Consider the following 10,041-nt stretch of genomic DNA (forward strand, 5'->3'; position numbering starts at 1 on the left):
GTGAGTGCGGGCGGCGGCGAGGGGGCAGGGGCCGGGCCGGAGGTCTCCGGACGGGGGGCGGGCCCACCCAGGTCGAGCAGCGCCAAACCCCTGGCTGCAGACTCGTTGTCCACCGCCTCGTCCCGGTGTTGTCCCGCACACGGGTCCCCAGCTGGTTTCAGAAAAGGTGGTAGGACCTCGTCCTAAAGCCTTGCCGAGGTCCAGATGCACCTCTCCAGCCATTCCCTCTTCCACCCACATAGCGACTTCGTGAAAGAAGGAACTCAAGTTTGTTGGACATCCTGGCGGGCGCCTCTACACCTGCATTCGTGCGCTTCAGTTAATGCGTGTTAAATCCAGTCCCCGGGGGTATTTGTACACATGCATGCACGTATGCTTTTAAAAGCGCCCGGTGCTGTGGTACACACATTTGTATAAATGGTGACATGCACATCAGTGCTGAGGAAATGGCGGCAGCACACTTCTGAACTAAAACGCATCAAAGGGGTTTTAGTTCAAAAGCGCGCTGCCGCCATTTCCTCAGTGCGGACGCACATTTTGCTGTTTATACAAATGCACGTGCCACGGTGCCTGGGTGCGTCAGGTCACATGTGGAGCAGACACAATTAATCAAGTCTGCTCAGATGCACTGGATTTCTGGTGCATCGGAGCAGACAAATGTATGTGTATAAACGCCCTAGGGCACCTGTCCATGTGACAGAGCTCTGCTCTAACCTGTGCTAATTAGCATGTGTCGGAGCAAATTCGATTAATCAGTCTGTTGCCAGTCTGCTGGACCGTGCTAATTAGCAGGCTCAAGCAGCCTGGTGTCACTTGTATTCAGCGTCCCAGTGTTTCAAGATCGCGGCAGGGGTGCTTTAACTAAAGCTCATCCAATGAGCTTTAGTTATAGCACTCCCGCCACCATTTTGAAAAGGGATGCTGAACACCTGTGATGCTATGGGCGCTTTAATTACAGCTGCTCTAATTAATGTGCCCCCCCAACTCCACCCTAGGGCAGTGTATAGACGTCCTCAGTGTGCCTCTATACAGCACAGAGGCTTATCTGTTGAGCTGTAATTACAGCGTGTTAGAGCAAATTCGATTAATCAGTCTGCTGGAGCATCCTGATTAGTGCTCTCCAGCCAGCTTTTGCTTCTTGTGTATCAATGTCCCAATGCTTCAAAATGGTGGCAGGAGCACTTTAACTAAAACTCTGACAAGCTTTAGATAAAGTACCTCTACTGCCATTTTGAAGTGTGGGGATGCCGATACAGAAATGCTCCAGGTGCTATGAGAGCTGCTCTAATTAAAACACCCCAATGTCATGTATCAGCATCCCTACGCTTCAGAATGGTGGCAGGGGCACTTGATCTAAAGCCCATTCAGTGAGCTTTAGCTCAAGCACCCCTGCTGCCATTTTGAAGCACAGGAATGCTGATACACAAAACATGGGAGGCTGCTGGAGCACAGTAATTGCCATATTCCAGCAGACTCGATTAATCAGAGCAGCCTCCACACTTGTGTACAGGCAACCATGGTTTTTAAGTGATGCTTAATGCATATTAGCCTTTTTAATGTGCATTAACTAAATAGCACAGTGTTTTTAGTGACCTTTTAATGAGCACTAAAGTAGGCTAATGCTCATTAAAGTGCACATGTAGATCTGCTGGGTTTGTTTTTGGTGTGCTGCCTGCTTGGGATCTGCCCATTGCTTTACAGTAGAGAGGTGTCAATCTTTGAAATGGCGCCATTTCAGAGATGGCAGTTGAATTTGTGTTTGTGGCTAAGAAAACCCTAAAATAAAGAAAAATGAGGGAAGAAATGTATACCAGGGACCACTGTCTTGAACTTACACAAAAAATTGGGGGGAGGATGCAGACAGCCATGGAGGATCTTTGAAGGATATGCTGATGCAGCAGTTACATGCGGGAGGAGAACTGAAAGAAGGAAAAGTTATGGAAGCCCAGGGAAGGCAATGTTACAGGATAAAGGACAAGGAGGATGGTTTTGAAGGTAGCTGCCTAGCTGGCAGGTCAAAAAGGGTGAAGATGGGGAATTAGTTCCAAAGTTTGGCTAAGAAATGTCATCAGTGACTTTAGCAAGAATGATTTTAGCTGGGTGTAAAGGGTGGAAACTGAGTTGGAGAGGGTCTAGGATGAAAAGAGAGGACAGCCATTGTGAACAACATGTTTACTGAGCTTGGAGATGGCATGGAAGAGTAGCAGTAGTTGGAGGGCAAGGGAGAGTCAAGAAGATGGGAGGAGGTGTTTTTCGGGTTTTATTTAAGGTGAGAGACACCCCTTGGAGAAGTAGAGTTGTTTAATTTAGAAGATGATGGAAATGGAGGAGCAGAAATTGAATTTTTAAAACACTTTCCCTTGTCTAAAAAACATGGTATAAAAAGGATAATAAGAACTGGACTACTACAGTTACCTGATATTATATTCTACCTTTATGCTATTATATTTTTCTATACAACCTCAGATCCATATTACATTTTTGTAATTTTACTGTTGTAGATTTTACATTAATTTAATTTTTTTTCACTTTTTCATTTCATTTTATTGTACTGTAAACTGCCTTGAGCCTTTGTTGGAAAGGGTGGCATAAAATCGAACACATAATTAATTAAATAATACTAAAATCTGTTTGGGTCATGGGATTGCCACTGGAGATGTTGGGAAGTGCAAAAACCCACGTGGAAGAAATGGTTGTGGGTGACAAGCCAGGGCTAGGGTTTGACAGGGCAGGCCTTGCTGTTGAACAAGAGAGATAATGGTTGTGAAGAATGGAGAAAACCCACAATCAGATCAATACCAGAAAGCAAAAAGAAGACACAGAGGAGAAATGCTTGCAAATGTGGTTCCTGTGCAGAGGGAGCAATGGCTCTGAGGCAGGACATTACATCAAGTCAATGGCTAGAAGATTATTTACAGGATGAGCACAGAAAACTTTCTAGAGTACCAAGCAGCTGCAGCCTCCCAGGCTAGGGACAGACATTACACATAAACTGGTTTAAGTGATCAGAAACTGGTTTAAACCTGTAATAGAACAGATGCTCATTGCACGTAAACCAGTTTGAAAATGTCTGAAACTGATTTGAGATAAACCTGGTTGAATGTAGTATCAGACTTAACTGATTTGGGTCAAACTGGTTTATGCAATGTCTGTCTCAGACCCCTTGCTGGTTTAAGATAAACCAGGCATCCCCAGCATCCCAGCATGCTGTCTGGGCTGGATGGGCTCTCTGCTCCACAGCAGGGCTGGCCCCTCCCCTCTGCTCCCTGGCTACAGCTCTGGCACAGACTGCAGGCTGCTTCCCTCCTCCCCTTCACCACTTCCTGCTAAGCAGGAATTCCCCCCTCTCCTCTGCCTTGAGGAGAGGTGTCTGTGTATTACCTAGCAGACCACATGCTGGCAACAGTCTGTGCTGAGTCAACAGGTAGAATCAGCAGGCAGAATCAACAGGTAGCTGGTAATGTCCCTCTGTTGTTTTCTTAATGGGGTGATAAACACTGAGTTATAGGTGTTATCAATTCTCTGTTGGGCTAACCAGAGCATCCTGCTGTGGCCTGGCCATGCCCCACCTCAGCTCCTTGCTGTGGAAGGGACAGGAGGGCTGCTCTAGCACCCCTAGGCTTCTAGCCTGAGCCACTGCAGGCATGTGCCTGCATTTCTGTGACCTTTATACAGTTACAAAGTGATTTAGCCTAGCCAGGTTAGACTAACCTGCAAAGATTAAATCAATTCAGGCTCAGGCTTTTTTAATGTCTTTGCCTAGCCCCAGAATTTCTGGGCTGCTGATGACAATAAGGCCACTAACCTTGTGTTTCTCTATGTGTTCCTCCTTTTTTCTGTGGAGGTTAAGGCCAACATATATGAAAAGTACTAATGATTCTATCTACAGTCTGTGATTATAGATAGATATAACAAGTATATTGATGGCAAATGATACTGCTATGATGCAACTGTTACATCTGTAGTGAAGTTTAACAAAACTGTTGCATCTTAAACCTTACTTTATTCGGGGTTAAAGTTTCAGCAGTTTAGCTAACTGGTATCATTACAGCATCATTCCAGTGTAACAGTTATAGTACCCTCTCCCCTTTAAAGTCATTGAAAGGTGCTTTTGTCCATTGCCTATCTGAGAACTCTTTGATGAGAGTGGACTGGATGTCATGGACCTGTTGACTGACAAGAGGTGAAGGAGGGGGCTGGTAGTTGCTGGCAACTCAGAGAAAGCAGTGCTTGGTGAATTTCTTTTGATGAGAGAGAGTTAAATCAGAGCTGTAGGTCAAATAGGGAGTCAAGAGCAATAAATATGCAGCTGATGGTCAGTTGGCATTGAGTTTGAAGTCATATGAGGGTGAGCATGGGAAAATGTGAGGAGAAGAAGAGAAAGAGCCACAAGTTGAAGTGTGATGGAAAGGAATTGCAAGCATCAAACTGGAGAAGTGTCAGATGCAGGGTTGTTCATAAGAAGACAAAATGGGAAATGCAGAATTAAGGGGAGGTTAGAAGTAACAGCACTGTGAGAAGAAGTAGTCCTGGGTGGGGAGAATCAGAGAGAGGCCTCAGAGGGAGACCAGCTGCAGAGGCAGTGTCAGAAAAAAGGATCTTGGAGAATCAGGAGCTGGGAGGAGCGAGACAAGAAGAGGTTGTGGATGCTTGAAATCTTTTTTAAAGTGTGTGTTCCAGAGATAGCAAGAGAAGAGGAGGAGGGTGTTTTTGAGGGCAGGAATAGTGGGAGGAGAGTAGGGATGAGTGTGGGAAGTGGAGGGAGGCAATGTTGGAGGTGAGTAGGAGGAAGCCATAGGGGATGTTGGAATGGGGGTTGGATGTGTGGTGGTGGAGAGTGGTTGGAGAGAAGAGGAGAGGAGACAGAAGTAGTGGGAGCTGTAGAGGGGTGAGGGTAAGTAGGACAAGAAGATAGGACACACCCTACAGATTCTATAGTGCGGGGGTGCTCAAACTTTCGCCCACAGGGTCATGTCGTCTAGCTCAAGGGTCTCCGCATGGATCCAGAAATTTGGCAATGGGGAGCAATGGCACTGTTAATTGTAGCTCCCCTGCTTCAGTTTTCTGCAGCTGAGAAGAGCCTGCAGGTGGATGATGTGGCCCTGCTTGTTATCACAGACAGTGACACAGGTCTGAATTGGGTACATGAAGTCAGGCTGGTAGACCAAGCGTACCTTTGGACCAATGCTGCATGCTGACCCAATGCTGGATTAGGCCTGCAGACCAACCATGTGTGTAGGATCCACCTTCAGGGCTGGAAGGTTGAGCATCACTACTGTGGTGCAAAAGAGAAAGATGGTGAGAACCAAGGCTAAATAGCAAAAGGACAAAATAGGCAAAAATATTCAGGCTACAAGTTCCCTTCCTAAGCATCATCCCAGTGAATGAATTTAGTATAGGATACTAGCTGAAGATTAGGAGGGGAAAGAAGAATCAGACTTGTTTTTCCTAAGTTTTGGCCAAGCTGCAGATCCTGTTCTCAAATCTTTTTGGGTCATGAGCTCCCTTTTAAATTTAAATACCGCTACATATGAGTGTTATGGATTAAAAAATAAAAATAAAAAGAGAATACTTTGTAGCTATAGCCACACTGATGCTCCTCTAACAGCCTTAGATACATATATTTTTATATTTTTCATTTTATCTCATCATTCATTTATATTTCCTCGTTCCTTTCTTCTGCTTTCCCATTCATTTGTATCAAGGACTCTAAAATTCTGCTGCATTCACCAGTTAGAGAAACACAGCTATAATGTAAGGGAATTTGCACATGTAGAACAACCTTTCCACCTGCAGAGAAGTTAGATGTTTGTCATAAGCCTCCTGGTAACAATCCAATTTCACTGTGTTTCCAGGAGACAAGCTGCAGGAGTTCTGAGCCCTAGCTGTTAATTGTTCCTTTTCTCAACTCTGCCAAACACTTCCTCTTAAAGCAAAAATCAAGGTACCAGCAGCACCCACAAGCAGTCATTGTTTGATTGATTCTGCAGGGTGCCATCTAGCTGTGCAAAATCTAATTAACATATTGGTGCTAGGTCTCCTGTACTACCCATGACATTTTCTTGTGACTGATCACAGCCAAGGGTGCCTAGGGTCACCTGCTCAGGGCTGTTGGTCTCTGCTCTGCAGTAGAACCTTATGCTTATGGTGTTTCTGGGCAGTGAATCCACACTGAGAGCCTCTTGGCTGCCGTCCACACACAATTTGAGCCTATTTATCCTGGGTAATTACAAGATGCTTTGTAGAAGTGGTTTTATCTGGAGAGTGAAACTCTCACAACCCCATTGGATGTGAGGACTATGTCATATCACATGAGAAGGGGCTGCCCAGTGCCTGGCAGCCTGAAACCCCAGCTGGGAAAGGGTCCCTGGGGTAACAGTGGGCACGAGGAGGAGGAGGTGAAAGGTCCACATGTTTGATTCCAGCTAGGAGAGAGGTGATAGTCTAAGGAGAATGTCACTTTGCAAGGTGGGGCTGGACAGGCTTCAGAGAAGAGTATAATTTGGTATAATTCAGTGGTGCCTAACCTCTGGCCTGTGGGCCAGATCTGGTCTGCAAAACTATATCATCTGTCCTGTGGGGCTCCCACGGGTCCACATATTTGGCTATGGGGAAATGGTGTCAGTATTAATTGGAGCTCCCCTGCTGCCAAATTTCTGGACCTGCGGGGAGCCCTGTGAACCAGATGCCGTGGTCCTATGTCTTACATCGTGCAAGTGTGTGGTGGGGCTGGCATGTGGGATAACTCTGTAGCCAGATCTGGTGCATGGGGCTGGGCCAGCACACCCAATTGCACCTGTTGACCAACTTTGCATGCCAATCCTGTGCTGGATCAGGCCCGCAGACTAGGCATGGGATAGGCCTGTAGACTGGCCCCGCATAATTCATCTGGCCCACAGGGCCAGAAGGTTAAACACCACTGATCTAATCAGTTTATAATAGCACATGACTTTTACACATTAAACTTAAATCATGTCAATGCATAAATCTGGTTTTGGAAAGCAAATGGTGATACTTATTCCAGTACTCAGAGGTGCAGTGTTATGGGTGCCTTTTTGCTCAAGGTTTTACTCTGATGCTCATGCATGTAAAACATGACCCTTGAAATTCAGACCCACAATGCTAATGGTCTTAATACAGTATATTAGTCAGTGCTAAAGCAGATTTAGCAGAAAGTTAAAAAAAAGGGGGAGGGTCTCTCAGTTTTCATATATTATAGTATTTTCTTGAATGATTGACATACACTGGTGTCTACTTGTTGCTGATGTATGGTTTCACACATTAGTTATTCTTTTGGTATCCCCTTTTTGGAGGAGCTGATAATATAAATAGTGGTCTTGACTGAACATGTCCTGTTGTGTATAAGGATTGCTCTCACCAAAGCAACTGAACTGAGGTTGATTAAATTATTTAATTTTTCAGCACTTCAATTCCCTTTGTTTGGGGCTGTTTTATATAAAATGGGGGAGAAAAGTCCAAGAAACCTGTGAGGAGTACAGTTGTGAAATTCTGAAAAGAACACAACACAATAAATATACTAACAGACAGAAGTGAAAAAAAAACAGAATAACCTGCTTTACATCCCTGTTACAAATAGTCTTAGCAGCTAGGTATGGACATTCAAAAACCCCAAGCCTGAATAGAGTCAATCTTTGCAGGTTAGTCTAAGCTGTGTAGATCGAACCAGCAAGCAAGTGAATAGACATTCACTTTTGATTCTGGAAATGTAGCCACATGCCTGCAGTGGCTAAAGCCAGAAGCTGGGTGGTGCTAGAGTAAGCCCTACCTTCCCTTCAGGCTGGAGGGAAGCTGAACTGAGGGGAGCATGGCTAGGCCCCGGCAGGCTGAGTATGATTGGGGAGGGGTTTAAACCCCCACCCTGGTCTTCAGGGACCCTAGCCAGGGTCTGCCTGGCTTTTCCCCCCTGCTCATGGCTCAGCACATCCTGGGACACCCAGAGCCCCCCTCCCAGAGAGGGAGAGATCATGGTGGACCTTCCCAGCCATGGTTTCACTTGGGGTAGCCCAGGAGCAAAGACCAGATTTGAGGGAAGGAGGGCAGTGAAACGGCTTCAAGCTTGGGCGGGGACACTCATAGAGGGATCGTGGCAGCTCCATCCTGGATATGAGCCCTGCCAAGCAGAGGGGCCTAGGCTGGCAGGAGGTGGGGAAGGGCTTCAAATGTGTCGGTGCTAGCCTGGGGCAGAGCCAAGCTAAGTCAAGCATGCAGCTGGGGGAGCAGCTCCTGCTGGCATCCCCTTCTACCTGTGGGAGAGCAGTGCCTAGGATGGCTCCGGGCCCGGGCCCGGCCCCAACAGCAGCACACATGGCACAGATTTGCCCCCTCAGCCCCAGCCCTATTACCTGCATCCCCCGGGCCACTGGGTGCCAAGCTGGGTGCACACTGCTGACTCTTCCCCTACCTGGTGGCAGTGGCGGCAGCAGTGGCAGTGGCACAGCATAGCCCTATGTACCAGGCACCAGGCATGGGGTTCTACCCCTATGGGACCTCCACTGCTACCAGGGGGGCCTGCCCTAGCCATACTGGTAGGCACCACCTACGCTGCTGAACTGCATTTGGCCACCAGGCAGGCAGACACCACCAGCAGTGGTGGTGGCAGGGAAGCTGTAGGTGCAGCACAGCCCCATGTACCAGGTGCCAAACATGGGGCACAACCCCTACAGCTTCCCTACTTCCACTGCTGCCGCCCTTTGCCCACCTGGGAGCTGACCGCAGTTTGGTGGTGTGGGTGGTGCCTACCAGTATAGTCAGGGTGGGCCCCCCTGATGGCTGCAGCGGTGGGGAAGCCATAGGGGCAGCACAGCCCTGTGTGCCAGGTGCAGGGTGCTACCCCTACAGCTTCCCCACTGCCACTGCCATCTGCCTGCCCAGCAGTTTACTGCAATTTGGCAGTGTGGGCAGCGCCTACCAGTATGGCAAGGGTGGGCCCCCCTGACAGTGATGGTAGTGGCGGTGTGGAAATCATAGGGGTAGAACCCTGGCACGCTATTGCAGGGAATTAGTTAGACAGGCCAAGGCGGGGCTTGAGCTCAGACTGGCTTCAACAATCAAGGACAATAAAAAGTCCTTCAGGTATATAGCGGGCAAAAGGAAAGCTCAGAGCAACATAGGGCCCTTGCAGGATGAATCAGGACAGTTGGTGGTTGACGTGGGGAAAAAAGCAGAGCTCTTTAATGAGTTCTTCGCTTCAGTATTTCTAAGTACCGACCAAGCCAATTCCCCCACCTCGATCATTGACGGATGCCCACATGGCACCAGTCCGCCTACGGTTAGTTCTGAAATAGTTAAGGAGCTCCTGGAAGAGCTGGATGGGTACAAGTCAGCAGGCCCAGATGACCTCCATCCACTGGAATTGGCCAGTGTCATAGCTGAGCCGCTAGTACAGCTGTTTGAACACTCATGGTGCTCTGGCCAGGTCCCGGAGGACCGGAGAAGGGCCAATGTGGTGCCCATTTTCAAGAAAGGGAGAAGGGATGAGCCGGGTAACTTCAGGCCAGTCAGTCTTACCTCTATCCCTGGGAAAATGCTAGAGAAAATAATCAAAGAACACATTTGTGCAGACCCAGCAGGGGAAACGATGCTGAGGGGAAACCAGCACAGGTTTGTCACAGGTAGATCGTGCCTGGCAAATCTTGTAGCCTTCTATGACCAGGTCACACACTGCCTGGATGAGGGAGCTGAGGCTGATGTCATCTTCCTGGACTTTAGGAAGGCCTTTGACACAGTCTCGCACCCTATCCTCATTGGGAAGCTAGCAGACTGTGGAGTGGATGCCTACACGGTCAGGTGGGTGGCCAACTGGCTTTGGGACCGCACCCAGAGAGTGGTGTTGGATGGTTCCTTCTCGGCCTGGAGGGAGGTGGGCAGTGGGGTTCTGCAGAGTTCGGGCCTCGGACCGGTATTATTTAATATCTTCATCAGCGATTTGGACGAGGACATGGAGAGCACCCTCTCCAAGTTTGCTGATGATTCCAAGTTATGGGGCAAAGTTAGTACACTGGAGGGCAGGGAGCAGATTCA

General features: G+C 48.0%; 1 protein-coding gene across 1 annotated transcript in view; it reads left to right on the forward strand.

Annotated features, from left to right (window-relative positions):
• The window catches only part of LOC102371355 (EF-hand calcium-binding domain-containing protein 6-like), a 123,597-nt gene that overhangs the window by 4,399 nt on the left and 109,157 nt on the right, over positions 1-10,041 (forward strand). The window lies entirely within an intron of this gene.

This window comes from Alligator sinensis, unplaced genomic scaffold (genome assembly GCF_000455745.1).
Source record: "Alligator sinensis unplaced genomic scaffold, ASM45574v1 scaffold528_1, whole genome shotgun sequence".
Classification (NCBI taxonomy): Eukaryota; Metazoa; Chordata; order Crocodylia; family Alligatoridae; genus Alligator; species Alligator sinensis.